At 45.1% G+C, this 24492-nt stretch overlaps 1 protein-coding gene and 1 long non-coding RNA gene across 3 annotated transcripts in view; both read left to right on the top strand.

Annotated features, from left to right (window-relative positions):
- The window catches only part of brsk1b (BR serine/threonine kinase 1b), a 53642-nt gene that overhangs the window by 11557 nt on the left and 17593 nt on the right, over positions 1-24492 (top strand). The gene's annotated exons all lie outside the window — the stretch shown is intronic.
- LOC131369049 (uncharacterized) lies at positions 14224-17234 on the top strand. The gene is made up of 3 exons (XR_009207231.1): positions 14224-16313; positions 16602-16878; positions 17009-17234. It is a non-coding gene; the product is annotated as an uncharacterized LOC131369049 (long non-coding RNA).

Raw genomic sequence — 24492 nt, 5'->3', positions numbered from 1 at the left:
TTCTGTTGAAGCAAGGACTTAATAGGTAGTGGCATTTTAACAACAAACTGCTTCAAGATGAAGCTTTCTGTGAGTACTTCAGATTTTTCTGGGATAAGTGGAAGGCAAAAAAACAACTTTTTGAGTCAGTAAACCAATGGTGGGAAGTGGGGAACGCACAAATAAGAATTTACTGTCAACAGTATACCTCTTTTTCTTCTTTCATGCTAAAACAAGCTGTAAAGGACTTAGAGCAGCAAATTAAACAAATTGAGACTGACCTTTTAAATGGGGTGAGAAATGGAAGCAAAGAGACACTGCAGATGAAGCAGTTGCAGTTGAAATCTTTGCTACAGGAAAAGGTGAAAGGAGCTCTGGTGAGGTCACGATACATTCAGCTCAAAGACATGGATGCTTCAAGCACTTTCTTCTTCAACTTAGAGAAGACGACTGTGAAAGATCAGCACATGGCAGGCCTGAGAGGCCCAGATGGATGCTTATCTATAGATGGAGGAAAAATGAGAAGATTCGCCATGGACTTCTATGCCGGTTTGTACAGTAAAGAATTTTGTGATGAGTTGAGTGTTCAAGAACTCACAAAGGATCTCCCCCAGCTAAGCAGTACAGAACAAACTGAGCTGGAGAGAGGGTTGAACTTGGAGGAGCTCACAGTGGCTGTCAACCAGTTAGCATGTGGACGTGCACCTGGAGTAGATGGACTCTCAACGGAATTTTACAAACATTTCTGGGGGGTTATAGGACCGGATCTGCATGAGGTCTTAGTGAACTCTTTCAACGAAAACCTACTCCCAACCTCCTGTAGAAGAGCGGTACTGACACTGCTCCCTAAAAAAGGAGATTTGACACAACTGAAGAATTGGAGACCTGTTGCTCTTTTGTGCACTGACTATAAAATACTCTCTAGAGCTCTGTCCAACAGGCTGAAACCGTATATAGGCCTACTTGTACATATGGACCGGACCTATTGTATTCCTGATCGGACTATTATGGACAATTTATACCTAATGAGAGATGTCTTAGATGTATGTAGAGATTATGATCAAAATGTTGGGATTGTGTGCTTAGATCAAGAAAAAGCCTTTGATAGAATAGACCATGTTTTTTTGTTTTCCACTTTCAAAGCTTTCGGTTTTGGAGAAAGGTTTATATCCTGGGTGAAGCTCCTTTATAATGATGCCTCATGTATGGTTAAGGTGGGTGGGGGCCTCAGTCGTCCAATAGCAGTAGAGAGAGGAATAAGACAAGGATGTCCCATTTCCGGACAGCTGTACTCTCTGGCGGTTGAGCCTCTTTTATGTTTTTTAAGGAAACATTTGACTGGCTTCAGTGTACCAGGCAACATGACTGACTGCCCCTTAGCGATTTCTGCATATGCAGATGATATCAATATATTCATCAAAAATTGAAATGATATACACATAATGGTAAAGGTTTTGGAGTATTATGAGAAGGCTTCTTCTTCCAAGGTGAACTGGGATAAATGTGAGGCTCTACAGGTGGGAAAGTGGACAGAGGCTGAAACCCCCTGAGGTGGGAAGGCAATGGGATAAAGGTTTTGGGTGTTTATTTGGGTACACCACAATATCAGGAAAAGACCTGGGAAGGCCTAGTTGAGAAAGTACACGCAAAAATGACAAAATGGAGATGGTTGTTGCCCCAGATGTCCTATAGAGGACGTGTGTTAGTAATGAACAACCTGGTTGCTTCTATGCTATGGCATAAATTTTCAGTTCTAAACCCCCCCGAGGCTCTAATTGTAAGCTTACAAAAGAAAATTCTAGATTTCTTTTGGTTGGGCTGCCACTGGATTAGAGCTGCAGCACTCTACTTCCTTGTATGTGAGGGTGGACAGGGACTTATTGATCTGTCGTCCCGAATAATGGCGTTCAGACTGAAGGCAGCACAAAAATTTTTATATGGAGCTGGTCTGAGATGGCACGAAACTGCCAAGGTGCTTCTACAGCAGGTAGCAAGACTGGGTTATAGCAAACAACTTTTTCTGCTAAAACCACTAGAAGTAAAAGCTATTGGTTCAGTATCATTTTGTGACTCAGTTTTGCAGGCGTGGCAAAGATTAAAAGTCTCCAGGGCCCCCAATGCTCCACCTGGTATGTGGCTCTTTGAGGAGCCCCTTTTTCACAGTGACTTTCTGAGAGTAAAATTCCTAGACTTGGCTAGTCTGTGCTCAGCACTGAGAGGTGCAGGATGTACAAAACTGGGCCATCTTTTAAAAGCCATGATTTCTTCCTCACTAACCGAACTAAGGCAACAAGCAAACATAAGATCAGAAAGACTGATGAAAAACATAGTACAAGAGGTTTATAACTCATTACCACAATCGCTGAGAGAGTTTGCTGAGAACTCTGATGTGGTTGCTCAGTGGGAGGACGGGTGTGAGTACACCTTCCCATCGCTGGATGTCTCCCCATCAGTGGGAGAATTGACTAGGCCGAACAATACCCTCCTGTCCCTTTCCTCTTTACATCTGGGCTCCTTTGAAGAGCTGGGCAAGAAGGAGGCTTACATGCTGAGTGTAAGAGTGCTCCATAGCAACTCCATAGAAGGGATGAGAACGTCAAAGTGGACTGTTTTCTTTGGTCCAGATCAGACTGGAAAATGACGATGGAGGTCTCTATATAAGCTCCCTATAGATAAACGAACAGGAGGCCTACAGTGGAGAATAGTTCATGGTGCTATAGCCACTAACAAACATGTAGCTCACCTAGACCCTACTCAAGGAGTAGGCTCTCCTTTCTGTACCCAGGAGGAAACACTTGTACATTTATTTTGTGGTTGTAGAAGGTTAGGAATACTTTTCAATAAGTTACAACATTGGTGTAAAAATGGGGGGATCGTTTTTGTTTTCCTTTATTTATTTTTGGTCCAAAGTACTCTGTTAAGAAAAGAAACAAGCATGTTGTAATGAATTTTATTTTTGGTCTAGCTAAACTAGCAATATGGATCTCCAGGAAAAACAAAATACAGAGCAAAGAGCCAAATGAGGTTCATGAAGTCTTCAGAGGGCTACTAGCAGCTCGTCTGAGAATTGAGTATGCTTATTACAAGTTAACAGGTAACTTACAGGGTTTTGTTGGTAAATGGGCTGTTGGAAATGCTCTTTGTACAATTGATGAGAATTTAGATTTGGTGTTTTTTCTCTAATCTGTGGGATTACACTTATACACAGAGGAATGTCAATGATGTAATAATGTGATTTTGGAATTAAAGTATGTTTTAAATCCAATCTCTCTCTCTCTCTCTCTCTCTCTCTCTCTCTCTCTCTCTCTCTTTCTCTGCCCCCCCCCTCTGCGCATGCGGGTTAGGGTTAGGGTTAGGGTTAGGTTTTCCCGAAACTTAATTGTCTTTGTGGGCAAATAGTTTCATTTATTCATTTTGTTTGTTTGTTTGTGTGGCTTGTTAGTTGTTGTGTTTGGGTGCGTGTGTATTTGCACGCGAGTGTGGTGTGTTTGATCAAACTGAAATTTATCGTCTGAAGGCCATAGTGACTAAAATCAAAAAGAACAATGAAGGTTCTTTGTAGACTGCTGAGGTCTGTTACACTAAAACCACTGATTAATTGCACTATGTGGGTGATTTTTTTGAATTTTTTTTTATTATTTAATAATGAGTGCTATCACTGCTGTAACCCTTAACATCAATGGTGCCAGGGACCACAGAAAGAGAGCGGCAGTGTACGAGACGGTGAGACACAAGCATGCGGATGTTGTTTTCCTGCAGGAAACTCATAGCGATCCCGGAAACTCCTCGGACTGGGCGAGCGAGTGGAAGGGACTTGTGTTTTTAAGTCACAGTACCTCTCTTAGTGGTGGTGTTGCCCTTTTATTTTCACCGTCTTTTAGCCCACAGTCTTATGATGTTGAAGAAGTTTTAAAAGGCAGGCTTTTAAAAGTGCGGGCGTTTTATGAGAATGAGGTTTTTGTTTTTATTTGTGTGTACGCTCCCACCCTAAGTGTGGAGAGAATGGTGTTCTTAAATATTTTAAACTCTGTCATTGGTTCCTGTGGTCAGAGTGAAGTTTTAATCATTGGTGGGGATTTTAACTGCACTGAAGACGTTTTAGATAGGAACCATTTAGAACCTCATGCTGCCTCTCGCTAACGCCTGTGTGAGTTAATCACAACACATGACCTGAGTGATGTTTGGAGGAATTTCCATGAAACAGAGAGACAATACACCTGGTCCCATTGTAAAGAGAACCTCCTCTCACTAGCAAGGCTTGATCGTTTTTACACTTTTAAACATCAGCTGAATATTTTTAGGTCCTGTGTTATTTATCCTGTGGGTTTTTCAGATCATTTTATGGTACAATGCACTTTTAAGAAGAGCAATGTAAAGCCACATAGTGCCTACTGGCATTTTAATGCTGCTCTTTTAGATGATATTAATTTTAGAGAGAGTTTTATTTTCTTTTGGCATGCTTTTAGGCTCCAGAAGCCGACTTTTACATCACTGCAAGATTGGTGGGATGTGGCAAAAGTGCACATTCAAATGTTTTGTCAACAGTACGCTCACAATGTGACTAAGGACATCACCAGATCACTTAGAGCTCTAGAGATTGAGGTAGTGGAACTCCAGGGTTTGGTGGAGTCCACAGGAAATCGAGGCCATATTGAGGCTCTCAAAAAGAAAAAACATGCGTTGGGTGAGTTGTTGGACACAACAGTGCAGGGGGCGCTGGTCCGCTCGCGCTTTAAAAGCGTAACAGAGATGGACGCTCCTTCCAAGTTCTTCTTTAGTCTTGAAAAAAAAATGGACAGAAAAGGTTCATACATGCTTTGCGTACAGATTCAGGGGAGCTTGTAACTGATCCCACTGAAATTCGCAAGCAGACAGTCAGCTTTTACTCAAAGCTGTACAGGAGTGAGCTCGCAGCTGTGCAGGAGGTGGGGGAAGAATTTGTCAGGAATCTTCCTAAAGTAACTGAGGAGTCAGCTAGGGAACTGGACAGGGAGCTGACCCTCGAGGAGTTGGAGGTTGCAATTAACAGCATGCAGAATGGGCGGTCACCTGGTATTGATGGGCTTTCTTCAAGTTCTTCAAGGCTTTCTTGTCAGTGATAGGGCAGGACTTGCTGGAAGTGCTGAGGGCGAGCGTATACAAAGGCAGACTGCCTCTGAGTACCCGCAGAGCAGTCCTGACCCTACTCCCAAAGAAAGGTGATCAGACTGGCCTCAGGAACTGGCGCCCTGTCTCCTTACTCTGCTCAGACTGCAAGGTGCTCTCAAAAGCATTAGCAACAAGACTAGGGAAGGTAATGGAGCAAATCGTCCACTTTGACCAGACGTACTGTGTGCCTGCCAGGTCTATCCACGACAATGTACACTTAATTCGTGACATTTTGGACATCTCTAGACTATTGGGGCTGAAGACTGGTCTTATTTTCATGGATCAGGAGAAGGCTTTCGACAGGGTTGAACAACAGTATTTGTGGAGGGCGTTAGAGAATTTTGGGTTCAACTCCGGGTTCAAGGCCATGATCCAGGTGCTGTACAGTAACATTGAGAGCGTACTGAAAGTTAACGGTGGTTTATCTGTGCCTTTTAAAGTGTATAGGGGTATTAGGCAGGGCTGCTCTCTGTCTGGCATGTTATATGCCCTAGCCATAGAACCTTTACTATGTCAGATAAGAAGTAAGATTTCTGGTCTGTCTATACCAAGGTCTAATACCCCATACTGTGTTTCTGCCTATGCCGATGATGTTGTTGTGATGGTGAATGATCAGAGAGACAATGGCATTTTAATTGACATCATAAGAAAGTTTAATATGATATCATCTGCAAAAGTAAACTGGAACAAAAGTGAAGCCATTTTAGTCGGGGATTGGAAAGGTGGGGAACCATGTCTCCCAGATAATTTGACCTGGAGAACAGGTGGTTTTAAATATTTGGGAGTGTACCTGGGAGACAGCAGCTATGTTAAGAAAAACTGGGAAGGCATAAGTGAGAAGATAAAAGGACGTCTGAATAAATGGAAATGGCTCGTACCAAAGATGTCATATAAGGGCAGAACTTTGGTTATAAACAATCTAGTTGCTTCAATGTTATGGCACAGACTGGCCTGTATTGACCCCCCTTCCAAACTACTAGCAGACCTGCAGGCCATGATGGTGGACTTCTTCTGGGACAAGCTGCACTGGTTACCACAAAGCATTCTATACCTACCCAAGGAAGAGAGCGGACAAGGACTTATCCACTTATCCAGCAGGACTGTGGCTTTTCGTCTTTGTCATGTACAGAAGCTCCTCACTGGCCCAGAGAACCTCTCATGGAGAGCAGCTGCATATGGAATACTACGCACAGTGGGAGGATGGGGTCTGGACAGGTCACTGTTTTTAATGAACACAAAGCAGCTAAGCCTAGCTGGTTTACCAGCTTTTTATCAAGGGGTTTTTAAAGTTTTTAACCATTTCAGATTGCAGAAGGAGAACTGTTCGTCACTGTGCTGGCTTCTCGATGAACCTCTCATCCATGGCGCTCGGCTGGATGTCACCAGCAGGATCTCTCCAGCCCTATCCAGAGCATTGATCTCCACAAGGAGATCCGCAACTGTCAGGACCGGACTTTACCCACTTGAACCATGTAGCAACACAGCTAAGGGTGAGGTCTGTACATGTGGTTGCACAACTTTTACAGAGGTGGAGGTCAGCACTTACATCTGAAGAGCGCATGCAGCTCAGGGACTACTGCGCTGGGGTGGTCAGCTCTGAGGAAGGTGAGCCCAATCCAGTTCTTTCTCTTGTACCTAATCTGTCAGAGGTCTCAGGTCCCCTCCTCGGAGATGGGGAAAGAACAGCTATAGGCCTCAACACAGCCTCGGGTAAGAGCCTCTATAAACTGTGTGTTAAAGTGTACAATAAGAGATGGCTAGACGGGAGGGAAGACACGCCCTGGCGCAGTGTCCTTGGGCTGAACGATGATGTAAAGCCAGAGTGGTGAACGTTGTACAAACCACCGTTAACTAAAAGAACAGGCGACCTGCAGTGGAGAATACTGCATGGCATTGTCTCTGTAAACGCTTTTATCTGTATTTTAAACCCAGAGGTCACACATGAGTGTCCTTTTTGTTTACAGAGGGAGACAGTGTTTCATGCTTTTATGAACTGTTTTAGACTTCGTCCACTTTTTAGTGTTTTAGCGAGTGTCATTGAGTGTTTTAACACGGTTTTTACCCCACAGGTTTTTATCCTTGGTTTTAAATACACCAGAAAAGAAAGGTTCAAGTGTCAGCTGGTCAATTTTATCCTGGGCCAGGCGAAACTGGCCATCTACACCAGCAGAAAAAACAAAGTGACACAGAACACACAACATGATGTTACTGTAATCTTTCAGAGACTGGTCAGAACAAGAGTCTTTGTTGATTTCAATTTTTATAAAAGTATGAATGACCTTGAACAGTTCCAGTTGATGTGGTGTGATGGGGAGCCGTGTGTACTGGTGTAAATGATGAACTGCTGTTTACAGTTCAGATGAACTGTTTTTTAACCTCCTGTGTATTTTAGTAGTTTTTAACTAGGTTTTTGATGTGCCATTTATGTATGTATTTATTTATTTATCTTTATCAATTGACCTCTTTATTTATTTAATTATTTATCTATTTATTTATTCACTTTCTCATGTGAGTGTGTAATGTGCTGCTAAAGTCAACGAATCATTGGATTTAATAAATGACCATCAAAAGTCAAGTCTCTCTCTCTCTCTTTCTTTCTCTGTCTCTCTCTCTCTGTCTCTCTCTCTCTCTCTCTTTCTTTCTCTGTCTCTCTCTTTCTTTCTCTGTCTCTCTCTCTCTCTCTCTCTCTCTGCGCATGCGTGGCGGAGAGGCGAGTGTGGCGTGTGGAGCGCATGAGAGCGGTTGGCTTTTTGCCAATTTTTCCGTTTAAAATCTCGGAATATTAATATACTTATTGTGTGAGTGTGAGCGAGTGTGTGCGGACAATAACTGTGTGTGTGTGTGCAGGTGTGTGTGAGTAGCGTGTCGGTGAAGCGTGGTTATGGCGGATCCGACCGCGAGGTTGTGTGAGAGTTTGACTCGCCGGCACGGTGTCCGTGTTGTGTGTCCGGCACGGTGTCCGTGTTGTGTGTCCAGCGCGTTGTCCGTGTTGTGTGTCCGGCGCGGTGTCCGTGTTGTGTGTCCGGCGCGGTGTCCGTGTTGTGTGTCCGGCACGGTGTCCGTGTTGTGTGTCCGGCGCGTTGTCCGTGTTGTGTGTCCGGCGCGGTGTCCGTGTTGTGTGTCCGGCGCGGTGTCCGTGTTGTGTGTCCGGCGCGGTGTCCGTGTTGTGTGTCCGGCGCGGTGTCCGTGTTGTGTGTCCGGCGCGGTGTCCGTGTTGTGTGTCCGGCGCGGTGTCCGTGTTGTGTGTCCGGCGCGGTGTCCGCGTTGTGTGTCCGGCACGGTGTCCGTGTTGTGTGTCCGGCGCGGTGTCCGTGTTGTGTGTCCGGCGCGGTGTCCGTGTTGTGTGTCCGGTGAGTGTTGAAGAATGTTGTTTAGCAGTCGGTAACGTGGTGGGGCATGAGAACATTGTCTCTGCCTCCAGAATGAACAGTGCCATTGTGGTGTTTCTGAATAATGTTGAGAAAGTAAGAAATCTGATTCAGAAAGGCATCATTGTTAATAATGAGCAAATACTGGTTTCTCCCCTCAGTTCCCCAGCTAAGAAAGTCTTGTTGTCCAACGTCCCTCCTTTTATTTCAGATGAAGCTATCTGTAAAGAACTGTCTCGGTACGGGCGAATTGTCTCCCCCATTAAGAGAATCCCTCTTGGCTGTAAGTCCCCACTGGTTAAACACTTGGTTTCTTTTAGAAGAATGGTCTTCATGGTTTTTAAAGAAGGTGTGGAAGAGCTGAATGCCGTTTTTAAATTCAGAGTTGAAGGCTTTGACTACAATCTGTTTGTTTCTTCTGATACAGATATTAAGTGTTTTAAATGTGGAAAAACTGGTCATCTTGCTCGGGCCTGCCCTGAGAGGCAGAGTGACCCCGGTGTTTCTGAGTGACCGGGGCAGGACGCAGCTCAGTCGGCTGGGGTCGTTCCCCCTGCGGCTACAGTTCGGCCGGCTGCTGAGGGCCCCGGAGCTGCTGCTGCACCAGACCCAAAAGAGAGTGAGCCCCAAGCCCAGACTGCAACCCAGAAGCCCACTGGAGCTGCAACAGCCCCGGAAAAGCCATGCACGGCCGAACCGGCCGCGGAAGAGCCATGCTCAGCTCAACCGGAAAGGGAGAAGCCGTGCTCCACTGAGAAGAGCTCAGTGGGTTCTGGAGCAGTGCTGGAGCTGCCTGCGCTGGCAGAGGCAGGCACGGAGGTGCAGAGCGACCGCCCGGAAACACCGGACACTACACCAGTGCAGGGGGACGGGGGAGACGTGGACATGGTGGATGAGCCCGTCTTTAAAGTGCCGAATAAAAGGAAAAAGCAAGGTAAGGGACGGGGAAAAAAGCAGGCAAAAAAGGACACAAAGATGGGGGAACGAGAATCAGACAGTGATGACTGCATGTCAGACTCTGTTTTAATGTTCGATTCTCAGGAGGAACAGGTTAATGTTGTGTACAGTGCTGATGATATTAAAGAGTTTTTAAGGAACACCAAATGGCAGAAAAATGTAGCATTGGAAGAGTTTTTCCCAGACCGTAAGCAGTTTATTCACGACGTTAAGTTCTTCAGAAGAGAAGGTGCATTCATCGATGTTGAAATTTTCCGTCTGAAGAAACTGATCACAAGAGTGAATAAGGAAAACTCTGATGATGACTAATGTGGTGTTTTTTATGGTAGAGTGGTTTTTACCCTCTGTTTAATTTTATTTATTTTATTTATTTTTATGAAAGGAGTTAATATTGCGAGTTTAAATATTAATGGGGCAAGAGAGCAAATCAAGAGAGCTAAACTGTATGAAGTTTTAAAGCAGAAGCACATTGATGTTGTCATGCTGCAGGAAACCCACAGCGATACCAGCAATGTTGCTGATTGGGTGAAGGAGTGGGATGGGTTGGTGATTTTAAGCCATAACACAACACTCAGTGGTGGAGTCGCCTTGCTCTTTACTCACGGTTTTATTCCTTGTCCTTATTCAGTTGAAGAATTTTTAAATGGGAGGCTTTTAAAAGTGAAAACTTTTTATGAGAATGAGGTTTTAGTTTTTATCTGTGTGTACGCTCCCACCAGTGCAGTGGAGAGGATGATGTTTTTAGATACTCTGAACAATGTCATTGCTGACTGCAACACTGCAGAGATTTTAATTCTGGGTGGTGATTTTAACTGTACTACAGATATTTTAGACCGGAACCACACAGAACCTCACATGGCTTCCCGTAAGCGTCTGTGGGAGATGGTGGAGGCCCACGAGTTGAGCAACATATGGAGAACTTTTCATAAGAACAAGAGACAGTACACGTGGGCCCATGCCATAGATAACACACTCTCCCTGGCAAGATTAGATCGTTTTTATGGTTTTAAGCATCAGCTGACGTTTTTTACAAAGTGTTTTATTGTTCCAGTAGGTATCTCTGACCACAGTATGGTCCAGTGTACTATCACTAAAGAGAAGAGTCTTTTATTTTTTTATGGAATTGTTTTAAACATGAGAAGGCAGCTTTTAGTTCACTTCAGCTGTGGTGGGATGTGACAAAAACACAAGTCAAAGAATTTTGTCAACAGTACACTCTCAATGTCACAAGAGACATTGTTAGATCTCTGAAAGCTCTGGAGATAGAAATAGTGGAACGTTTGGAGGCCACTGGAAATCAAGGGCATATTGAAGCCCTCAAACGTAAAAAATCCAAAATGAACGACCTGTTAGACATTACAGCACAGGGGGCGCTGGTCCGCTCACGCTTTAAAAGTGCAGCTGAGATGGATGCTCCTTCAAAGTTCTTTTTCAGTTTAGAGCAGAAGAATGGACAGAAAAGATTCATACATGCTGTGTGAACAGAATCAGGGGATCTCGTATCTGAGCCCACTGAAATTCACCAGCAGACAGTAAGCTTCTACTCGAAGCTGTACAGCAGTGAGTGGTCAGGGGCACAAGCGGTGGAGGACAGCTTCCTCATGGACCTGCCAAAGCTCTCTGAGCAAGCGGCCAGAGAGCTAGACAGGAAGCTCACGCTGGAGGAGGTTCATGAGGCTCTCCAGGGGATGGAGAATGGACGGGGGTCAGGTATAGACGGTCTCCCTGTCGAGTTCTACAAGGCATTCTGGGCTGTCATAGGGCAGGACGTGCTGGACGTCCTACGGGACAGCGTACGGAGAGGTGAACTCCCATTGAGCTGCAGGAGGGCCGTCCTGACCCTGCTACCAAAGAAGGGAGACCTGACCCACCTGAAAAACTGGCGCCCGGTCTCACTACTGTGCACTAACTGCAAGCTGCTCTCAAAAGCATTAGCCTCGAGACTGACTAAGGTAATGGAGCAGCTCATTCACCAGGACCAGACGTACTGTGTGCCTGATAGGTCCATATTCGATAACGTGTATTTAATTTGAGACATTTTGGACGTCTCCAGGCTATTGGGCTTAAAGACTGGTCTGATTTCTCTAGATCAGGAAAAGGCTTTTGACCGGGTTGAACATGAATATTTGTGGAAGGTGCTGGAAGCCTTTGGGTTCAACCCAGGTTTTATAGCCATGATCAGGGTGTTGTACAGTGACATTGAGAGTGTACTGAAGGTTAACGGTGGTTTATGTGCTCCTTTTAGAGTGTACAGAGGGATCAGGCAGGGCTGTTCCCTCTCTGGAATGTTGTACTCTCTAGCCATTGAACCTCTTTTAAATAAGTTAAGAAGTAATCTCTCTGGTTTTAATATTCCACATGCTAATGCCTCAATATGTTTATCAGCTTATGCAGATGATCTGGTAGTGATGATAAACACACAAAATGATGTCAATGTTTTAACTGACATTTTAAAGGACTTTCAGATTTTATGCTCTGTAAAGGTTAACTGGTCTAAAAGTGAAGCCATTTTAGTTGGGGAGTGGGAAGGTGGGCAACCGTCACTACCAGGAGGCTTAGTGTGGAAAAGAGGTGGTTTTAAATACTTGGGTGTCTACCTGGGGAACAATGAGTTTTTAAGTAAAAACTGGGAAGGTTCTGTAGAGCACGTGAAGGGCAGACTGAGCAGGTGGAAGCGGCTGGTCCCAAAGATGTCCTACAGGGGGCAACGCTGGTCATCAACGACCTCGCCGCGTCGTCCCTCTGGCACAAGCTGGCATGTGTGGATCCGCCGCCGAACCTGCTGGCAAACATCCAGGCCCTGCTGGTGGACTTCTTCTGGGACGGTCTACACTGGATTCCACAGAGTGTTCTCCACCTGCCCAAAGAAGAAGGAGGACAGGGGCTGGTCCAGCTGTCCAGCAGAGCCGCAGCCTTCCACCTCCAGTTCATCCAGAGACTCCTCACTGGACCCAGAGACTTAGTATGGAGAGCAGCAGCCAGTGGATTATTACGCACAGTTCAAGGACTGGGGCTGGACAGAGCGTTGTTTTTAATGGACACAAAAATGCTGGACATTTCTGGATTACCAGACTTTTATCGTGGACTTTTTAAAATCTGGAACGTTTTTAAGAAACAGAACAAGGGCTGCAGAACGCTACACTGGCTGCTGGAGGAACCTCTGGTGTACGGTGGGCGACTGGACATCTCCAGTGTGACCGTCCCTGTACTGACCAGAACTCTCATCTCCTCAGGGTTTATAACGCTCCGGGAGCTGGTGAACATCGCGGGGTCGGACTTGTCGAGGGCAGAGGACCTGGCAGCGCGTATGGGACTGCGGTCCCTGCGTGTTGTCAATCAGCTCCTACACCGCTGGAAATCTGCATTGACATCAGAGGAGTGTGTTCAGCTGATGGACTATTCACACACAGAGACTGGTCCTGCAGAGGATGAACCCTTTCCCCAGCTGAACATCGCTCCTGACCTCGACGGGTGTGCAGGACCCCTCCTGGAGTGCCGGGGTGAAGGGGAGATGGACTTTGGGTCAGTGTCGGGGAAGCTGCTCTACAGAGCGTGTGTAAAGGTTTTAAATAAGAAGAAGCTGAGTGGGAGGGTGGACACCCCATGGAGAAGTGTACATGGTTTTAATGATGATATTAAACCAGAGTGGACGCACTGTATAAACCACCGTTAACTAAAAAATCTGCTGACCTCCAGTGGAGGATTTTACACTGTATTATCTCTGTGAACTCTTTTATTTCTGTTTTAAACCCTGATGTTGCACATGATTGTCCTTTTTGTTCACAGAGAGAAACAGTTTTTCATGCTTTTATTCACTGCTCCAGGTTACAGTCACTGTTTGTGTTTTTACGGAGCATTTTAAGGGCTTTTAATGTTGTTTTTACTTTTCAGTGTTTTATTTCTGGTTTTAAGTTTGTCAGGAAACACCGGTTCAGGTGCCAACTGATTAATTTTATATTTGGTCAGGCAAAAATGGTGATATACCTGAGCCGGAAAAACCAAATAACACAGAACACTGACTGTTAAGCCATAAGAATCCTAAAAAGGCTGATGAAATCTAGAATTTTAATTGATTTTAATTTTTATAAAAGTATGAATGACTTGGATGTGTTTAGATGTGTGTGGTGTTGGGAGAATGTTTTGTGCTCTGTAGCAGAAGGAAAAATTAATTTTGCAGCAGAACTAAACTAATCACTCATGTTTAAACTAATTTATTGACATTATTTTAATACGTATTTATTTATTTATTTATTTATTGAGTCACTGTGACTTATATATGTGACTTTTGTAAATAAAGATGCGTAAAAAGTCAAAAAAGTCAAAAAAGTCTCTCTCTCTGCCCCCCCTTTCTCTGCCCCCCCCCTCTTTCTTTCTCTGTCCCCCCCTCTCTCTCTGTTTCTCTCTCTCTCTCTCTTTCTTTCTCCCCCTCTCTCTCTTTGTCCCCCCTCTCTGTTTCTCTCTCTCTCTGCCCCCCCTCTTTCTCTGCCCCCCCCTCTCTTTCTTTCTCTGCCCCCCCCCTCTGTGTCTCTCTCTGTGTCTCTTTCTTTCAGTCCCCCCTTCTCTTTGCCCCCTCTCTCTTTCTTTCTCTGCCCCCCCTCTCTCTCTGTCTCTCTCTCTCTCTCTCTCTCTCTCTTTCATTCAGTCCCCCTTCTCTTTGTCCCCCCTCTCTCTTTCTTTCTCTGTCTCCCCCCCCCTTCTCTCTCTCTCTCTCTCTCTCTCTCTCTCTCTCTCTCTCTTTCTTTCTCTGTCTCCCCCGCCCCTCTCTTCTCTCTCTCTCTCTCTCTCTCTCTCTGAGAGGTGCATGCTGGGAGTGTGTGTTAGTGAGAGTATCTACTTGCGTGGTGTTTTTTACTGTTATTTGATTATCAGAGCCCGAGTGCTGTAGGTGCGGACGCTCTATTGTTTTTTGTTTTCATTAGAATTTATGTTTTTTTTTTTTTTTTAAACTTTCGGGGCTTTCGGGGCAAACTTTTTTTTTCCCCCTTAACATGCTCAAAAACTCTTGAAAATCAGCAGACAGGTTGGAATCTGCGGCCGTTAGGACGTCACTGTGGCTCGCCCTTCGCGTGGCACACACCCGTTACAGCGCCCCCTGGAACATCTTGCTGCATAGCTGATACACATCTCATATCTTACGAGTGGAAAGGCCTAATGTTCCAAAATGTTTCCCATAGAGAGTGTAAATGTTTATGAGAAAGTCCAGTGTGGCTGGTCCCCGGGCGTGGTCCAGTGTGGCCAGTGTGGCTGGTCCCCGGGCGTGGCACAGGGCTGTCACAGCGCCCCCTGGAACTTTGTCAGAAATATAGCTGCACAGCTCATCTTCACTTGCATGTATATCCATGAGAGCCAGTATACATTTAGATCTCATTGAACTAAATGACGTTCATCCACCTGTCATGTGAGCTGCTTAACAGGAAGTCAGTTATTTTGGGATGTTTGAAAAACGCACCCAGTGGATTTTGATATACTCCTCCTAGGGGATTTGTATGATTTTGATCAAACAGGGTCCAATATGATCTGAAGACATTGAGGATGTAAAGTTGTGAAGAGATTCTTGATATCTCAAACAGTTCAGCCGTGAGGAGCCCTTAAACTTATGGTGAATAAAAGGAAACAGGAAGTGGCTAATAACTTCGGTGTATATAGCGTGATGTACATCAAACCTCAACTTTATGTTAAGAGAAGAAAGCTGATCACATGGCCATGACTACTGTGAGTCTCAGTCATAGCGCCACCAACTGGCAGCAGGAAGTGTGTCACTTTTAGAAATCTCTAATGTTCTCCCTTACTTTCACCTGATTTGGTTGAAAATCAGTGAGAATAATGTCAGGACATGGCTGATGTCAAACTGTGAAGGAATTTGTGATATTGTGAATGATGTTGCTATTGTGAGGACATAATAGAAAAAAAATAATGTTCTTTTATCTTAACAGTGGAAAGCCCTAATGTTTAAAAAAATTTTACATAGAAAGAACAACTGGTTGTGAGTAAGTTTGCTTAGTTCCATGATTTTGTGATGCTCTAACGGCTCGCAACAAATTTTTTCATTCATCAGTCCACTGACTGGACATGGTTTTGGCCTGACTCCTGCAGTACTAGACTATGTCCACTAGAGGCTCTTTCCCCTTTATTTTAATTTCTTTACAAATGGCTTCATTTTCACAATTCATATATACAGAGTCAACCAAAAAATGTATATACACTTCAGGGAAAGAAAAATAGTATGATGTAAATTATATTAGTATAATATTAATAATATTATCATAATATTATCAGAATATCATCATATAAATCAATCTATAATGTATAGCAATAAATTTAGTAATACAATATTTATACAAATTTTTCTTTTCCTGAAATGTGTATACATTTTTTTGGGTGATTATATATATATATATATATAAACTGATATAGGAATATAGTTTAGAGGGAGAGTCATTGTCCCTTTGGACATCACTGGACATTGCTATGGTCTGTTTCATTACACCCAAACTGTCACTTTTATATAGTTTAGAGAGAGAGGCAGTTTTCTTTTTCCCATCAGTGGACATTGCTGTGATCACTTTCAGTACACCCAAATTGTCATTCTTGTACTTTTGGTATTTCCCCTTTTAATGCATGTAGTGATGGACCATAGGTCGAGGGCCCGTCATGGCTGCTTGCAGCTATATTTGTTTGTTGTTTTTGTTTTTTTTCCCCTTTCCTGTTTCCCCTTAGTGTATATTTTAAAATACACATATTTCCATTCCCCCCCTTTTTTGTTGTGTTTTTATTTTATTTTTGAGGTTTAGAGTGGGTAGGTGAGGTGAGTAGGTGAGTGTGTAGGTGAGTGTGTAGGTGAGTGTGTAGGTGAGTGTGTAGGTGAGTGTGTAGGTGAGTGTGTAGGTGAGTAGGTGAGTGGGTAGGTGAGTGAGTAGGTGAAATGAAACAGCCTTTATTTGTCACATATACATTACAGCACAGTGAAATTCTTTCTTCGCATATCCCATCCATGGAGGGGGTCAGAGCGCAGGGTCAGCCATGAGACGGTGCCCCTGGAGCAGAGAGGGTTAAGGGTGAGGTGAGTGAGTAGGTGAGGTGAGTAGGTGAGTGAGTGGTAGGTGAGGTGAGTAGGTGAGTGAGTAGGTGAGTGGGTAGGTGAGTGAGTAGGTGAGTGAGTAGGTGAGTGGGTAGGTGAGTGAGTAGGTGAGGTGAGTAGGTGAGTGAGTAGGTGAGTGTGTAGGTGAGTGAGTAGGTGAGTGGTAAGGTGAGTGAGTAGGTGAGTGGGTAGGTGAGTGAGGTGAGTGAGTAGGTGAGTGGGTACGTGAGGTGAGTAGGTGAGTGGGTAGGTGAGTGAGTAGGTGAGGTGAGTAGGTGAGGTGAGTAGGTGAGTGTGTAGGTGAGTGGGTAGGTGAGGTGAGTAGGTGAGTGGTAGGTGAGTGTGTAGGTGAGTGGTAGGTGAGTGAGTAGGTGAGTGGGTAGGTGAGTGAGGTGAGTGGGTAGGTGAGTGAGTAGGTGAGTAGGTGAGTGGTAGGTGAGTGTGTAGGTGAGTAGGTGAGTGGTAGGTGAGTGTGTAGGTGAAATGAAACAGCCTTTATTTGTCACATATACATTACAGCACAGTGAAATTCTTTCTTCGCATATCCCATCCATGGAGGGGGTCAGAGCGCAGGGTCAGCCATGAGACGGTGCCCCTGGAGCAGAGAGGGTTAAGGGTGAGGTGAGTGAGTAGGTGAGTGAGTAGGTGAGTGGGTAGGTGAGTGAGTAGGTGAGTGGGTAGGTGAGTGAGTAGGTGAGTGGGTAGGTGAGGTGAGTAGGTGAGTGGTAGGTGAGTGAGTAGGTGAGTGGGTAGGTGAGTGGGTAGGTGAGGTGAGTAGGTGAGTGGGTAGGTGAGTGAGTAGGTGAGTGAGTAGGTGAGTGAGTAGGTGAGGTGAGTAGGTGAGTGAGTAGGTGAGTGAGTAGGTGAGTGAGTAGGTGAGTGAGTAGGTGAGTGTGTAGGTGAGTGAGTAGGTGAGTGAGTAGGTGAGTGGGTAGGTGAGTGAGTAGGTGAGGTGAGTAGGTGAGGTGAGTAGGTGAGGTGAGTAGGTGAGTGTGTAGGTGAGTGAGTAGGTGAGTGGGTAGGTGAGTGGGTAGGTGAGTGTGTAGGTGAGTGAGTAGGTGAGTGAGTAGGTGAGTGGGTAGGTGAGTGGGTAGGTGAGTGGGTAGGTGAGTGAGTAGGTGAGGTGAGTAGGTGAGGTGAGTAGGTGAGGTGAGTAGGTGAGTGTGTAGGTGAGTGTGTAGGTGAGTGAGTAGGTGAGTGTGTAGGTGAGTGTGTAGGTGAGTGGGTAGGTGAGGTGAGTAGGTGAGTGTGTAGGTGAGTGAGTAGGTGAGTGAGTAGGTGAGTGGGTAGGTGAGTGAGTAGGTGAGTGTGTAGGTGAGTGAGTAGGTGAGTGTGTAGGTGAGTGGGTAGGTGAGGTGAGTAGGTGAGTGGGTAGGTGAGGTGAGTAGGTGAGTGGGTAGGTGAGTGAGTAGGTGAGGTGAGTAGGTGAGTGGGTAGGTGAGTGGGTAGGTGAGGTGAGTAGGTGAGGTGAGTAGGTGAGTGGGTAGGTGAGGTGAGTAGGTGAGGTGAGTAGGTGAGTGGGTAGGTGAGTGGGTAGGTGAGTGAGTAGGTGAGTGAGTAGGTGAGTGTGTAGGTGAGTGGGTAGGTGAGGTGAGTAGGTGAGTGGGTAGGTGAGTGGGTAGGTGAGTGAGTAGGTGAGTGTGTAGGTGAGTGGTAAGGTGAGTGTGTAGGTGAAATGAAACAGCCTTTATTTGTCACATATACATTACAGCACAGTGAAATTCTTTCTTCGCATATCCCATCCTTGGAGGTTGGGGTCAGAGCGCAGGGTCAGCCATGATACAGTGCCCCTGGAGCAGAGAGGGTTAAGGGTGAGGTGAGTGAGTAGGTGAGGTGAGTAGGTGAGTGAGTAGGTGAGGTGAGTAGGTGAGTGAGTAGGTGAGTGAGTAGGTGAGGTGAGTAGGTGAGGTGAGTAGGTGAGTGAGTAGGTGAGGTGAGTAGGTGAGTGAGTGGGTAGGTGAGTGAGTAGGTGAGTGGTAAGGTGAGGTGAGTAGGTGAGTGAGTGGTAGGTGAGTGGTAGGTGAGTGAGTAGGTGAGTGAGTGGTAGGTGAGTGAGTAGGTGAGTGAGTGGTAGGTGAGGGGTAGGTGAGTGAGTGGTAGGTGAGGGGTAGGTGAGGTGAGTAGGTGAGTGAGTAGGTGAGTGGGTAGGTGAGTGGGTAGGTGAGGTGAGTAGGTGAGTGGGTAGGTGAGTGGTAGGTGAGTGTGTAGGTGAGTGGGTAGGTGAGTGGGTAGGTGAGTGAGTAGGTGAGTGAGTAGGTGAGGTGAGTAGGTGAGTGAGTAGGTGAGGTGAGTGAGTAGGTGAGTGAGTAGGTGAGTGGTAGGTGAGTGGTAGGTGAGTGAGTAGGTGAGTGAGTAGGTGAGTGGTAGGTGAGTGAGTAGGTGAGTGGTAGGTGAGTGAGTAGGTGAGTGGTAGGTGAGTGAGTAGGTGAGTGGTAGGTGAGTGAGTAGGTGAGTGGTAGGTGAGTGAGTAGGTGAGTGAGTAGGTGAGTGGGTAGGTGAGTGGGTACGTGAGGTGAGTAGGTGAGTGAGTAGGTGAGTGGGTAGGTGAGTGAGTAGGTGAGTGGGTAGGTGAGTGGGTAGGTGAGTGAGTAGGTGAGTGGGTAGGTGAGTGGTAGGTGAGTGGTAGGTGAGTGGGTAGGTGAGTGAGTAGGTGAGTGGTAGGTGAGTGAGTAGGTGAGTGGTAGGTGAGTGGTAGGTGAGTGAGTAGGTGAGTGGTAGGTGAGTGAGTAGGTGAGTGAGTAGGTGAGTGAGTAGGTGAGTGAGTAGGTGAGTGGTAGGTGAGGTGAGTAGGTGAGTGAGTAGGTGAGGTGAGTAGGTGAGTGAGTAGGTGAGGTGAGTAGGTGAGTGAGTAGGTGAGGTGAGTAGGTGAGTGAGTAGGTGAGTGGTAGGTGAGTGAGTAGGTGAGGTGAGTGGGTAGGTGAGGTGAGTAGGTGAGTGGTAGGTGAGTGGTAAGGTGAGTGTGTAGGTGAGGTGAGTAGATGAGTGGTAGGTGAAATGAAACAGCCTTTATTTGTCACATATACATTACAGCACAGTGAAATTCTTTCTTCGCATATCCCATCCATGGAGGGGGTCAGAGCGCAGGGTCAGCCATGATACGGTGCCCCTGGAGCAGAGAGGGTTAAGGGTGAGGTGAGTGAGTAGGTGAGGTGAGTAGGTGAGTGGTAGGTGAGTGAGTAGGTGAGTGGTAGGTGAGTGAGTAGGTGAGTGGTAGGTGAGTGGGTAGGTGAGTGGGTAGGTGAGTGAGTAGGTGAGTGTGTAGGTGAGTGGTAAGGTGAGTGTGTAGGTGAGTGGGTAGGTGAGTGGTAAGGTGAGTGTGTAGGTGAGTGGGTAGGTGAGTGGGTATGTGAGTGAGTAGGTGAGTGAGAGGTGAGTGGGTAGGTGAGTGTGTAGGTGAAATGAAACAGCCTTTATTTGTCACATATACATTACAGCACAGTGAAATTCTTTCTTCACATATCCCATCCTTGGAGGTTGGGGTCAGAGCGCAGGGTCAGCCATGAGACGGTGCCCCTGGAGCAGAGAGGGTTAAGGGTGAGGTGAGTGAGTAGGTGAGTGGGTAGGTGAGTGGTAGGTGAGTGGTAGGTGAGTGGTAGGTGAGTGGGTAGGTGAGTGGGTAGGTGAGTGGTAGGTGAGTGTGTAGGTGAGTGGGTAGGTGAGTGGTAAGGTGAGTGTGTAGGTGAGTGGGTAGGTGAGTGAGTAGGTGAGTGAGAGGTGAGTGAGAGGTGAGTGGGTAGGTGAGTGTGTAGGTGAAATGAAACAGCCTTTATTTGTCACATATACATTACAGCACAGTGAAATTCTTTCTTCACATATCCCATCCTTGGAGGTTGGGGTCAGAGCGCAGGGTCAGCCATGAGACGGTGCCCCTGGAGCAGAGAGGGTTAAGGGTGAGGTGAGTGAGTAGGTGAGTGAGTAGGTGAGTGAGTAGGTGAGTGAGTAGGTGAGTGAGTAGGTGAGTGGTAGGTGAGTGGTAGGTGAGTGGTAGGTGAGTGAGTAGGTGAGTGGTAGGTGAGTGGTAGGTGAGTGAGTAGGTGAGTGAGTAGGTGAGTGGTAGGTGAGTGAGTAGGTGAGTGGTAGGTGAGTGAGTAGGTGAGTGAGTAGGTGAGTGGTAGGTGAGTGAGTAGGTGAGTGGTAGGTGAGTGAGTAGGTGAGTGAGTAGGTGAGAGGTAGGCTTCAGGTGTGTTCCTGAAGGCGAGTGCCACCATTAAGGACGTGCTTATAGCTGTGGGAGATTTAGTTGGCCATGAGAATATCAATTCCGCGTCACAGATGAATAAGGCTGTGGTTGTGTTTTTGAAATCTGAAGCACTGGTCACTGAGATTAATGAGATTATTGGTATTTGGGTTAAAGGGACCTATTTAAATATCACTCCACTCTATTCTCCAACGTGTCTCCCTTCATCGCTGATGAGCTGATCACTAAAGAGCTTGTGAGGTTTGGGAAAGTTGTGAGTGAAGTAAAAGTAATTCCATCAGGATGTATAAACCCGGCATTAAAACATGTTCATTCGTTCAGGAGGCAGGTTTTCATGTTTTTGAACTCTTCGGATAAAACCCTGAATGTGTCGTTTAGAGTGAATGATGGAGATTCATTCCTGATTTTCATGATGAGTTTTGAAAGCGGTGATATCGGTCACAAGAGGTTTTCATGTCCACATAAAAACTGAGTGAGTGAAAGCGGTGCTGAAAATGTGAATGAAAATGAAGAACCTAATGGCAATCTTGTAATAATGACTGATGTGGATAACGAAAAGCCTGGCTGTAGTGGTACAGTTAATGATGGCAGTATGGAGTGTGTAGTTCTGGACAAGCCTGATGATGATGTGGTCACTGATACAGAGTCAGGATAGTGTGATGAAAGATGATGAAAGCTTGTCTGATTTATCGGATCTTCAGAAACTAGATGATGATTTTTACTCTGTGGAACAGATTAATGCTTTTCTTGATGAAACTAAAGGGTGGAAAGTGGATGTGACAGAATTTTTTCCTGATACGGATAAATTTATTGCATCTGTGTATTGGACTCGTAAAGAGTGTAACTACAGCCAGTTATCACAGCAGAAAAGGTTCTGGCTTAAGAAACATATAACAGCATTGAGACAATCCAAAAAAGTGGTGATGGAAGGATCAACTAACGGAAAAGCTAAATAGTTGACGTGGCCTCTTGTTTTCTTTTTTGCTATCTAATTTTCTTCTGCTATTTTTTCTATCTACTTCTTGCCTTATGTAGTCGCTATGCATAGGCTCTTTAAACGTTAATGGGTTGAGAGATAGAGGGAACTTCTCTCAGAACTTATTAGTCTTAAAAATATTGGAATAGTGTTTCTTCAGGAAACTCATAGAGATAAAAGTAATGAGATTGACTGGGGTTTTTGGTGGGAGGGGGAGCACGCCCTTAGTCATGGCTCTAATACCAGTGCAGGGGTCGCAGTCCTTTTCCGGTCTAAAACAGCCAAAATCATGGTAGCCAAAATCATTTTCAAACATGAATTAGTACCAGGGAGATTACTCTTAGTTAGAGCTGAAGTTAACAGTGAAACTTCTCTAATAATGGGCTAGAGAGAATCCAGCTATTCAAGAAACTGGGGCAGGTACTGAGTGATCTAAAATCACAGGAAGTTGTTCTTATAGACTGGAACTGTACTCTAAATTTTACCCTTGATAGAAATGGAGAAGAACCACACCATCAGTCAGCACTGGGTTTAGATAAAGTCATTACAATGTCGGACCTCAGTGATATTTGGAGGACCAAAAAGTGTCAGAGGACAGAGTCCATGCAGCGAGGCTGGATCGATTTTATGTTGTAAATAGAGTGTGCAGTTCTAGTATTATTCCAAACATCATCTCAGATCACTGTAGACATTATATTGTCAGGGGAAGGTAAAAGGAGCCCATACTGGCATTTTAACACAAAACTGTTACAGGACACTTCGTTTTATAAAAATTTTAAACTGTTTTGGGAAACCTGGCAAATGCAAAAAAGTTACAACAACATCATTCAGTGGTGGGAGATTGGAAAGGTGCAAATACGGGTCTTATGTCAACAGTTTTCATCTCATGCAACCAAAAAGTTAAAGATGCTGATACAGAGTCTTGAGTCTAACATCGAGGAAATTGAAGAAGAAATGATGACACAGAGTGGACATGAGCTGGACACTGCTATTGCTGGGAAAAGGTTTCAGCTTAGCTCTCTACTGCAGGACAAAGCAAAAGGGGCCCTCATTAGGGCACGCTTCACTCACATCAGAAACATTGATGGACCCACAAAATTCTTCTTCAGTTTGGAGAAAAGGACTAATCACGATAAGCAGGTGGTTTGTTTGATGTACAATGAAGGTGCTGTTACATCTGACCCCTCTGAAATGAGGAAATTAGCTGTTGATATTTACTCTAAACTCTACACAGCTGATGAATCTGATCCACAAAGTCGATCTGAACTCTTCCAAAATCTCCCAAAGCTTACACTCACACAACAACAGGATCTGGACGCTCCTTTAACATTTGAGGAAGTTACAAAAGCTGTGTACAAAAACTCTCCCCAGGCCAGAGCCCTGGGCTAGATGGACTTCCCTCAGAGTTTTACAAGGAATTCTGGGATATTATTGGAAAAGACTACTTTGAAATGCTGTTGACTTCTATACAGACTGGATCTTTCCCTAGAAGCTGTAAGAGAGTAGTGTTATCACTGCTGCCCAAAAAAGGTGACCTCAGCTACTTAAAAAACTGGAGACCTGTTGCACTAATGAGTATGGACTATAAGATTTGCAAACAGGTTAAACAAGTTCATGTGTTTTTTTAATCAAGAGGGATCAGTCTTACTGTGTTCAGGGAAGATCTATAACGGACAATTTTATATTCAGTTCAATTCAATATATACAATTTTATATATTTATATATATTTAAAAGATATTCTTAATGCAAAATATCCTAAACTATGCCATGAATAACAACATTAAATTAGGAGTAATTTCTCTAAATCAAGAGAAAGCATTCCATAGAATTGGCCACTGTTAAAGGCTTATTGTTTCAGGGATGTTTTTATTTAATGGGTCAGTCTTTTGTACAGTGGTGCTGAGTGTATGGTGAAGGTGGGGGCTTAAGTGTACCCATAAAAGTTCAAAGGGAAATAAGGCAGGGTCAGCTGCCCTCTCTCTGGTCAGCTCTATAGCTTGGTTATGGAACCCTTCCTTTGTAAGTTGAGAGTTGGGCTTGCAGGTCTACAGATTAAAGGTTCACAAAAGACAAACTCTGTAAAACTGTCTGCTTATGCTGATGACCTCACTGTAATAATCAGGAACAGTCCAGATGTACACTTTAATCTAGATAGTCTCCAATGCTATCAAAAGGCCGCTAAAATAAACTGGACAAAAAGTGAGGCTTTATAGTGTGGCTCAGGAAGAGGAGACAATAAGAGTAAAATTCCACTGCTACCTAGTGGTGGTCAGTGGAGTAGTGATGGGTTTAAATTTTTAGGAGTGTTTTTAGGATCTGCACCATACATGGAAAAGAAGTGGGAGGGTTTAGTGGAGAAGGTGTGTGCTCGGTTATCTAACTGGAAATGGTTGCTTTCCCAGCTGTCATATGGCAGGGAAGGGTCCTGATAGCCAATAACCTTTATAGCCTCAGCACTGTGGCATAAAATGGCGATACTGGACCCTCCTGCTGTTGTCATCAAGGAAGGAGGCCAAGGACTGATCAATGTGGAATGTAAGATCACTGCTGTCAGGCTGCAGGCTGCACAGAGACTCCTGTACGGGGAAGATGTCAGCTGGACTGATGTGGAGGACAACTGGGACTTGATCTATTTCTGATGGATCTGAATAAGGTGGATCTGACCGGGTTGACACCCTTTTACAAGACTGTTCTTAAGGCATGGAGGGTTTATAAATTTTCCCGTGAACAAAGTTCTGAAGTTGGATCTTGGATAAAAGAGGAACCTTTACTCACCCAGAGTTACAT

The sequence above is a fragment of the Hemibagrus wyckioides genome, linkage group LG02 (assembly GCF_019097595.1).
Source record: "Hemibagrus wyckioides isolate EC202008001 linkage group LG02, SWU_Hwy_1.0, whole genome shotgun sequence".
Lineage (NCBI taxonomy): Eukaryota > Metazoa > Chordata > Actinopteri > Siluriformes > Bagridae > Hemibagrus > Hemibagrus wyckioides.
This window is presented reverse-complemented; position numbering and strand designations above follow the sequence as displayed.